Consider the following 11,858-nt stretch of genomic DNA (forward strand, 5'->3'; position numbering starts at 1 on the left):
AACCTAAAATGTTGCGTTTCGAGTAAGTCGGTTTTGTACAATGGATGTACGGTACAAAATCAAACCCTTACTTAGGGATTAGAAAGAGACTTAAGGAATCACTACACTGAGCTATTTTACTGCTCTATGATTCCATGACGTAATCATCCCAAGGGGAAGATAATTGTAACGACCACGAATTTGGGTTACAAATTTTAAGGAATAATAAATCATATAAATTAAATTTATATTGTGTGCATGTTTTATGGGAAGTATTATGGGCTTATAATATTTGAATAAAACATTATTATTACAAAATTAAAGAATTTAGTCAAACAAACGTCTAAAAATTAAAGACACTTTAGGATAAATAGTCGATGAAAGTTGTAGTGGCCATGACAATAGTTTCATGGATATAAGGAAGACTTAAGTTTGACTTCGTATGAAGAAGTTACGATCCCTTGAAGTTTCTCGTTTAGCCCCATACGACAAAGTGCATCATAAAAAGTGAAATGGAGATAGGTTGCTTATTAGCCTAAGTAATCTAAACAAAAGTCATAGTAACCGTAAAAGAGAGAGTGTGCATATAGAGAACGTCCAAATCTGACTTCATATGAGGAAGTTATGATTTTTCAAAGTTTCAGCGTAGCAGTGTGGACACATAAATCGAAATTAAAATCGGTTGATTGTTAGTCAAAACAATCTAAACGAGAGTTGAAGATCTCATGAAAATGAATCCATCGATATAAAGACAGTCGAGAGCGGAGGTTGTATGAAGGAGTTATAATTTTCGCACATACTTTAACAATTTAATCTCTATAAATATATAAATTTTAGATAGAGTGAGAAGTAGCTGTTAAGACCTTAAGGAACGTTGTAGAAGTCGTTGAGAGGATTCTGGGGATATAAAGAACATCGAAAATGGAGTTCGTATGCGAAAGTTATGGTCGTTCGGAGATTTTAGAAAAATACATGTTGTGATGGCGTGGTAGCACCGGAGTGCACCATGTGGCCGAGCGTGATCCAGAGTCTTCCACCGACCAAGTGACATGGCACCACCAAAAGTGGACATTTAGCACCACGTACTGGTGACACGTGAGATTGTTCTAGAAGACGAGGTGTGGACCAACGCATGATTGAAACGTGGCAAGAATCGGATGGGCCAACGCCAATCAAGGGCGTGTCGCGCCTATGAAGAGGTGCACGGTGCACCTCCCGTAAAGCCTATAAATATGGCCAAATTCTGCTCATTCTTCTCAGAAATTTCACCAAAATCTCTCTAGAAACTTCCTACCTCTTAAGTCCAATTTTTTTTGAGCTTTTAACCACTTTAGCTAGGCTCTGAGATATATAGGAGCCCGACGATAACTCCTCCCAGGTAACAGTAGTCCTCGGCTCAGGAGTATAGGAACCAGTCACCAGGTTCCACCAGTCCTTCGCTCCCATTCGAAGGAGGTCAGGGTGCGCCTGACCTTCCAGTTCTCTGGGCATGAGCAGGTGAAGAAACAACCCTCCACATTTGAAATCTCTCTCATAGCCACAATCGAGTCCTTGACCCCGTTGAAATCTGGGGGCTTCGTGTTATTGAAGTCTCGGTATTGAAATGAACCTCCTCTTCGGCCTCCTACAGCAGTGACGGCTGCGGAGTCTACAACATTAACATTCTCAGTGAGGGCATCTAGCGATCATCAAACAACTCAATCATAGCGGTCTCTATAGACCCAAACAGCTCCGGAATAGAACTCCGGACAGTAGTAGCCACCTCAGTGGAAATCAACTCCCATATTTGATCATCCGTCAACCCCGGCCTATCCTGGCCACCCGCTCCAGATCCAGAACCAGATCCTATCGTGAACACCATACTAAAAATAAACACACACACACACACACACACACACATATATATATATATATATATATATATATATATATATATATATATATATATATATATATATATCAGAAATGCCACAATCCAAACTGTTATGACCATCACAAAGAGACAAAACCCTTTGGGGTTTGTGACTTCCTTGCTACGCGTACGGGTCTCGTACCTCCAGTAGTTTGGGACCATACTACCTTCCACACCTACCTGTATTTGTCTCAAGGGGTCATCACACACTACTTGAAAATAACCCACAACTAGGATATGTATACATCCTATGCTCACTCTCTCTCGAGAGTGACTAAATATTCCTCAACTGGCCTGCTACACCCCTACTCACAAATGAAACTTGCACCAACCATGCAGCCGTTCGTGCATGCTAATCATACATAACGTTGGATTTCATAGATAATCGAATACTTGATTCTACCCTAAGCCTACAACCAATCAAGTAACATGAAATAAGGCTAAACCAAATATTCTCAGTCGATAGAATCTTAGTTATGTACAACCATGATGCCTACACTAAGAAACTACAGTAATGATGCAAATTTTATCTAGTGTTGTAAAACTCACCGAGTTGTCCGATTACTCAGCCGACTCCCTACTCATTCCCTTACCATGGCAAGTTACAGAATCCGAGTACTCCCCGATCGTCCCCATACTGAAGCGAACAATGTTGTAAAACTCGGCCAACTCGGTGATTAATATGTATAATATACTTAATGATTTATTATTTAACACATACACATATGATTATTACTACATACATATCTTAAGTTTTTAATAATTACTCACGAAGTGAGACCATTATGTGTTTTTCAATTTTTGTGTATTCATATGTATCTAATTTTGTTATATATTTCAATCAACTTATGGTTTTAACTTATGATTTTGACATATATAACTTCCCTAAAAATATTTCTATGTTAATTACCGAATCTGAGTACTCCCCGAGTACTCTGGAGTACTCGCTACTCGGTAGTCGGCCGAACAGGTACCGAGTAACGAGTTCTACAACCATGATTTCATCTAACATACAAAAATTTCTCCTAAGCTACCATGCATCATACATCAAGCAGTTATATCATGCAATTCCTAAAGATCCCTAGCCTATCACTAGCTTGCAGTTCTATCATAAACATCATAAACAAATAATAGTGTGGGTAAATTGGGGTATACTTTCTTACTCCGTCTGATTGTACACATCTCATCATTCCTTGGTTACTTTTGAAAATAATTTTTGAAAACAATTTTGAAAACTCTTACAGATTGTTGGGTCAAAAATATGGTTTATACTTTGCTTTTCTAGTTGATTGTAATTTTCTGTAATATTTTATGAGTTTACGGTCAGGTTTATGGCCAAGGGGGTGTTTACGGCCGTAAATAGGTTTACGACCGTAAACCCTGTTTTCGGCCCAATGGGTGTTTACGGCCGTAAACCCATTTATGGCCCATATTCCCCAAGTATATATATATATATATATATATATATATATATATATATATATATATATATATATAGGTGTTAGGGGTGTGAGGAACATATTGATGAACAGAATAGAGGAGCTTAAGTGTGTGCATTTGAAGGTGTTCTACAGAGAGAGAAAAGAGAGTGTGTGTTAGTGTGTGTGAATCTTGTATCCGGATCTTCATTCATATCAATACATACAAGATTCATCATCTTCTTCTTCTCCTTCTCTTCTATTTGATCTGACAACATCCGTTTGATTGGGATTCCGCACCATCAAACGGATCTGATTGATACACAAGCAGATTAGGGACCTACAATTGGTATCAAAGCTTGGATTGTATCAGTCATTTTTGTCAGATCTGGAGCTTATTTGATCTTACTTTCGAAAGATTTTTGCATTTTTGGATAGATCTCTGAAAATTAGGGGGGGGGGGGGGGTTTGTTCTTTGTGTTTTTGATAAAAACGTGTTTTTGATCGAGTTTTGGAAGCAAAATGGGCAAAAATCGCTGTTTTTGGTCGTAACCAACGAGGCGGCGGCGGCGTTTACGGTCAGCAGCTAGGGTTTCCGAGGTTAACGGTCCGGAGTTTACAGTCCGAGGTTTACGGTCCGGAGTTTACGGTCCGAGGTTTACGGTCCGGAGTTTACGGCCAGAAACAATTTACGGCCCCGCAGTTTGCGGTCCGAGATTACGGCCCTCCGTGTTTACGGCTCGCACGTGTGCGGTCCAGCAGCGTTTCCGGTTCGCACTCCTTCTCGTTCAGCAGCCTCGGTCTCGCGCCTCGCACCTCGTCCTCGCAAGCAGCAGCCTCGCCTTCGCATCTAAAAAAATAGGAAACGGAATTGGGGGTGCCGGGGATCGAACCTGAGTTTCTCGCCTCATCTCTTCACGCGCCTTACCAGCTGATCTAGCTTGCTAGATGAAAGAACACTTCGAAATTTAATTCATAAACACTCCCTGTCGCACCACTTTCGCAAATTGAACACTTTTAACCCCAAAAATCAATTTCTTTCATTTTTAAATTTCTTTCTCAACCAAAAAAAAAATTTAGTGTTTAATTTTTGACTTTTATTTAAAATTTTGACTTTGACTTTTAAAGTTTGACCTTTGACTTTAAACTTTGACTTTCTCGTTTAACTTTTAAATTTTCAAATTTAGCTTTTCGGTTTGACTTTTAAGTTTGACTTTTCAAGTTTGACTTTTGAGTTTGACTTTTTAAATTTGACTTTTAAGGTTGACTTTTGAGGTTTATAGTCAAAGGGCATTTTTTTTAGTTTGACTTTTAAGTTTGATTTTGGCTTCTAGTTGTGCTTTTAATGGCTTTTGAGGTCTACGAAGACATGAAAGAGAGTCAGGATATGTTAAGACAAAAGTTCAACATGTTCGATTACATTCCTGGAGAAACTCTGGAGGCACAGCTGCAGCGATTCACAACTCTTACTACTGATATGAACATATCTGGGATCTTCTTGACTAAATCTGAGATAAACAAAAAGGTGCTGAATGCACTTCCAAAGTCGTGGGATATGAACGTGGTTGTCATCAAGAAGACAAAAGATCTCAATCGTCTTAGTCTTGCTGATATAATTGAAGAACTTGACGCTTTGAAGTGTGGAAAAACAATGAGTTCCACAAACCTTCCGGTCAATGAAGTTTCATGTTCTCAATCATGTGAAGTTTCATGTTCTCAATCATGTGAAGCTACGATTAAACTTCTTCGTGAACATAATGATTTATTAAAAAGAGAAGTTGAGGACCTGAGATATGAAAGATATCAACTCAGGAAAGGACAGAAACCCCTGAAGGCCCAGTTAGAAACAAAAATAAAGGATTTTAGGAGACTTCAGGAAGAATTCAGCAACAAGTGTGAAAATTATGACTATATTAAGAGACAACTTGATGCTGTAACTGAAGAACTTGACGCTTTGAAAATTAAGTGTGGAAAAACAGACGTTAGTTTCAAAAATTATACTGCGTCAAGTAAGACAGTCGAGTCCTTATTTGAAACCCAATTAAAATTCAAAGATAATCAAAACAAGGGTCCAGGGTATGATAGTGTTCCTCCACCTTTCAATCATAACTACACATCCATCCTTACGACACAGGAAGAAATTGACAGGGAGGCACATCTTCAATATGTCAAACCAGCTGGATTTGTGTCAGGAGGTATTCAGGTTGAAAATACTAATGTTTCTACTTCATGTGCAGGTAAAGTAGCAGAAGATGAGAACAAGGAGAAAACCATTGAACAAACCAACATCTCCTTGAACTCTGAGTCTGTTACTTCGAACTCAGCTGTTTCTGATCAACCTGTTGTTGAGAAATACAGGCCACCAATTCCAATGAAACAGAGTGCCTGTTGTAATTGTGCTTGTGGGAACAATAAGAGACAAGGCAAGGATACGCCACCAGGGGCAGCAAGAAACAACTTCACAGTGAAGAAAAAGACTTGCTTTCACTGTGGAACACCTGGACACATTGCTAGAAATTGTCCTAATCGCGCATATGTTCCCTACTATGCACAAGGGTGGAAGAACACACCAAGAGGGAGATACTCCAAAAGAAACCCCTCGAGGTCACGTTCAGACAATGGTGACTGGAACGCGCAGAAGGCCAAGAATCAAACCAACAAGGCCAAGAATCCGAATCCCAAGGGCAAGAAGGGAATGCCGGCCAAGATGTCCAATCCAAGAGATGCTCCAGCGAAACCAAGACCGGCTAGGTCAAAGTCATCTCAAAGGCCGACATCAAGATCAAAAGCAAGTACTGAGCCACCCATCAGATCGAAAAAGAAATGGGTTAAACCTAACTACAAATAGGTTCCAAAGGCTCACTCTCCCAAATCTTCTAATGACTCTAATATTTCTACATCTTCTGTTTGTGATAAACAAGATATGTCGTGGGAAAATGTTTCTTGCAAAGATGACAAAGGTCGACCCAGTTTCAAAATGGGCTGGGTTCCAAAGACCAACTAATCCTGATCTATGTCGGAGCAGCTATGGAGGCATATCATCATACTTCGGTTTGTTGGTAGTGGCTGTTCCAAGCACATGATAGGGGACATCTCTCAACTGTACAACATTCAGACCTTTGTTTGAGAGTATGTGTCCTTTGCGGGAAAGGAAGAAAGGAAGAGATCACAAACGGGGTTAGTGCTTAATGACATGAAGAATTTTCGGATCTGTTCTGAGATTATACGTGCTGTTCTCAGACCTTCTGGATGCAAATTCAATCGGTGAATTACGGTTTGCGTTTTCTTCTCTATACTCCTGAGTTTATCTTACTCTGATTCGCTTCAAAGACAAAATTTTGTTTTAAGATAGTTTAAATTTGCGCATTTACTTTCGTTTCTCTCCTATGCACAAATTTAGGGGGAGGAATAAAAACAAATCAAAAATTAGAAAAGTTTAAAAAATCCAAAAACATTAGAAAATCAAAAAATCAAAAAATATGTTGGTTATGAAATGTGCTTGCAGGAGATGTTTTGGGAAGTGATATAATCATGTGATAACAGGAAATCTGAATCTGTGTAAGGGACTAAATCTGAATTGTCTAGGCTCTGTGTTCGATGTGCTGGTAGGCACGAAAGATTTAAAATGGATTTGACTAGGCATAGATGAACTTAAGGAATCTAGAGACTTGAAAAATCTTGACCTAGATAGATCCATTTAGCCTGACAATACGACGCTCATATAGGTTGAGCAGGGAGATATACATGATAATCCACCGGTCACACTAAAATAATTTGTATCTAGAACTGTGGTTTAACTCTTCCTCGATGTACAGACTTTGTCCTTAATTCCGGTATTGATGGGGCGACTGGGGAATTCGATAAAGTAGGTCTGTAGGAAATTATTTTCTTGCTTTCTTTCTGTTAGTCATATGTTGCCTCCTCTGCGTGATTGAAATACATCCGACCTGGACTGCAACATATGCAATTCTATTTCTCTGCATCTTCTATCTATGCAATTCTTCCTGTCTGTTAGTCATATGCTGTCTCCTTTGCGTGATTTAAATACATCCGACCTGGTACACAACATATGCACCATTCTACTTCTCAATCCCTCTAAATCTGGTTAGTCATATGTTTCACCCTCTGCGAGATTGGAAGAGATCCGACCTGGGTGTATAGCATATGCACTCTAAATCTGACTTCTCTCATAATAATTGTCTGCTCACCTAAAGTAAGGAGTACTTTGGAAGTTCCTGATTATTGGGGTATGTCAGGAAGCGGGAAACATGTTCTAGTACATTTAAAATTGAACAATCACTAGGTTGTCTGTAGATCTCGCTGCTCAATTTAGGTGGACAACAATATCTTTGGTCGTCGTCAGCTGAATGGTCCTTAAGGAATATTATCTAGGAACTTAGGATCACATTGTCTTGTCACTTATAGTATGTCCTAATTTTGTCACAATCTCTCGTGTTTAAGTGGACCACAATACCGGCGATTGACCAGATCTATTCATGAAGGGAGAGGTACTGATAAACGGATAAAGGTTGTCTAAAAACTTTGATCCCAAATCACTCTTAAAGTTAGATATCATTTTATTTTTGTTAAATTTGTTCATAGTTTCTTCTAATTTAAATATTATGGGAGAATTAAAAATTTTAAAAACCAAACAAAAATCAGAAAAATAAAAATCCAAAAAATAGTGTTAATTCTGTTTTATTTCTTTTTTCAGAAAATATGAATAATCCAAAAATATTTTTGTTTCTGTTTTAATTTGTGTGCTAAGTTTTCTTTTAGTTTTGTTTTGTCTTGAAAAGTGAATTCAGGTGAAGATGAAACTCATGGAGTTTGTGTCGAAGATTTGTGAGCCAAGGATCCGTGATCATCGAAGAATTCTCATTCGAAGGAGCAAGAAATGAAGATTATTCTTTCGACATTCAATATTTCAACCCCAGAAGCAAGGTGAAGCTGAAATTGAAGATTATGTGATGGATTGCATTGAAGCCTCCTCAATCAGTCTGCTGCTGACTTGAACCTGCTGAAGTGATCCTGAAGATTAGTTCTCTCTGATATTCTCTCTGAAGATTCTCAAGCTGAAAGCGCTATCTTTCAAGAATCTGTACATCAAGCCTCCTCACCCAATGTGCGTTCAAAGCCAAATTCTGAAGAAAAGCCCAACTGCTCAAGATGAAGTCATTCATTGAAGATTCATCAAGTTCATCTTGAAGTTGTGAAGAATTTGAAGATTAATGCTGAAGCCAAGCTCTCGATGAAGATTAACAAGAAAATCCAGCTACTTTTTAGGGGGAGCTTGTTGGGTCAATTAAGAAAAAAAGCTATAAACCAAGGGGGAGATTGGTGGGTCAAAAATATGGTTTATACTTTGCTTTTCTAGTTGATTGTAATTTTCTGTAATATTTTATGAGTTTACGGTCAGGTTTATGGCCAAGGGGGTGTTTACGGCCGTAAACAGGTTTACGACCGTAAACCCTGTTTACGGCCCAATGGGTGTTTACGGCCGTAAACCCATTTACGGCCGTAAACCCATTTATGGCCCATATTCCCCAAGTATATATATATATAGGTGTTAGGGGTGTGAGGAACATATTGATGAACAGAATAGAGGAGCTTAAGTGTGTGCATTTGAAGGTGTTCTACAGAGAGAGAAAAGAGAGTGTGTGTTAGTGTGTGTGAATCTTGTATCCGGATCTTCATTCATATCAATACATACAAGATTCATCATCTTCTTCTTCTCCTTCTCTGCTATTTGATCTGACATCATCCGTTTGATTGGGATTCCGCACCATCAAACGGATCTGATTGATACACAAGCAGATTAGGGACTTACACAGATCCTTAGTTTGAGTCTGGATTCACACGAGTGCTTATCCAATTCGCTCAAACCAAGGCTTTGATACCAACTTGTAACATCCCAAAAATCAAGGTGAAATTTTCATTTTTCAAAACAACCAAAAACCATAAATTTTTATAAAACATAGTTTACAAAGTGTAAAAATCACAAATCAGAGTATCCCATAATCGAATCTCATAAAAACTGAAAGATGTGCACGATCAAGCATTCACCTTGCCCTGATCATCTAAAGTACCAGAAACATAAAACTTAAAACTGTAAACCAAAGCTTAGTGAGTTTCCCCCAAATTACCAGACACAATCATCTAAAGTACCACTCACACTATGTCGACATATGTAACAAATATACATACCACTAACTATATACATGTAATCATATAGATCTACCAATATATCATATAATCAGCATAACATGATCCTTTATACCAGGATAGGTAACCTAGTGGGTCGGCATTTGTGCCTTCGACTTATGAGTACAACGAGAAGAAACTCACCTCACAGACTGAAATGATAGCAGAAAAGAGCGATGCTCCGAATGCCAACTCTACAGGTCACCTATACAACAAACAGTGGCCTAATCTCAAACTACAGCTCAAAATACCCAAAATGTCCCTAAGTCAAACTTGGTCAAAATTCTGGTCAAAGGTCAAAAGTCAAAAAGTCAACTCAGATTGAGTATGCTTAGCGTAGTCAGCCACTACACCCAGCGTAGTGCACCCTTCGTCAGATTACGGGGTCTCAGCTAGGTACGCGCATCGTACCACCATGTATGCCCAATATACTCGTCCAGATTCCTTTTTCTTTATTAAGTGCTTATTCTATTAAGACACCATGTCCAAAACTCAAATTTAGTTCCAAATAACATTCCAAGTCATAAAGTTTCCAACTTTATGAATTTCCAAGGCTATAAAGGGTCCAACAACTATATCCTAACTTAATACACAACCAAAATCTCATATCTCATGAATGAATAGAGGAAAGGGACCAAGATCACATTTTTATGGTTCAAAGCACCTAAATACATCTGGAAGGACAACCCTTTAGGGTTATAGTAGCCATACTCATGAACACCAAGATTATGAGACTAAAAAGCATAAAAACCTAACAAACTAGCAAGATCAAAAGCAAGCATGCATCAAGATCCGAACTTTATACCTCTAAAGGATGCTTGAGGGTGAGATACTTCTGGATCCAAGATGCCTTGATCTTCTAAGATGATTTCCCTTCCTTCTTCTTCCTTCAAGAACACCAAAAATGCACTCTCAAGCTCAAAAAGGTCCACACAAAGGGTTAGGGTTTGCAAGGGGCGTTTGGGATATGGAGGCTGATGAATGAAAGGGTCTCAATGAGATAATGATACTTACATAGAGCTTAAACCCAAAATATTAGGGTTAGTACATTAGCCACGTACGCCCTGCATACATAAGCATACGCCCAGCATAAGCACAAAGTTGCGCGTTTCAATTAAGTGACACGTGGGAACAATTTTGCAACAATTTCATTCTAAGGGGTATAAATGGAAAAATACATGGATTGAGGTGTTATATTTTTTTGGCGAACATAACAAATGAATCACTAGATGAATCAAAAATACATTATTCACAAAAAAATCCCCGAAAAAACATATCGATGATTCATTTTTACAATGAATTTGTTGATATTCACCACAATTGTCATAAAAGTGAACTTTTTTCGTGATCTACTTAAAAATGAATCACGAACGTTTTTTTTTTGTAGAAACAAATTTATGAATCATCTTACTTTTGAACCATCTAATGAGTTATTATGTTTGTTTGCCAAAAAAATATGTATATAAAAAATTTCTTACCTTCCTATATATATATATATATATATATATATATATATATATATATATATATATATATATATATATATATATATATATATATATAAAGAGAGAGAGAGAGAGAGAGGAGGGTACAATTGAGAAAAAAAAGATTGAGAACGATGGAATGAATTTTGGCCACTCATTTCAAATCTACCGCTTATGCACTCCAGCGTACCGGGCCAATAGAACAGATCATATTCATATATGAATACATATATTCATGTATAAATAAGAATATATATATATATATATATATATATATATATATATATATATATGAAGATATAACAATAAGTGTATTCATATACGAATATGTATATTCATATATGAATAAGTATATGCACAATTATTCATATATATGAATATGACGATGGTGGTTGGTGGTGACGGTGGTGGTGGTTGGTGGTAGAAAAAAGGTGGTAGATTCATATATGAATACTTACATTTATATGCATATATAAATATTATCCATTATACGTCGCGTCGGTACAACGGAGCGTTCCACACATATATAAATAATACTCATCATCCACCGCGTTAATAACACATAGCGTTTTCTGGAAATAAAAAATGACTTACTGAGAATGATTCCTTTATTCTCAACATTTTTATTTTTCTTAATTGAACTTAGCTATATATATATATATATATATATATATATATATATATATATATATATATATATATATATATATATATATATATATATATATTGGAGGGTTCAATTGAGGAAAAAAAAGGTTGATAATGAAGGAATCAATCTCAGCCACACATTTATTTTGCCACAAAACACGTGGGCATAACTGCAGAAATGGGCAACAGATACACATGTGTTTCCAACCAAAC

Source organism: Lactuca virosa, chromosome 4 (assembly GCF_052849685.1).
Source record: "Lactuca virosa cultivar CGN04683 chromosome 4, Lactuca_virosa_CGN04683_v6, whole genome shotgun sequence".
Classification (NCBI taxonomy): Eukaryota; Viridiplantae; Streptophyta; class Magnoliopsida; order Asterales; family Asteraceae; genus Lactuca; species Lactuca virosa.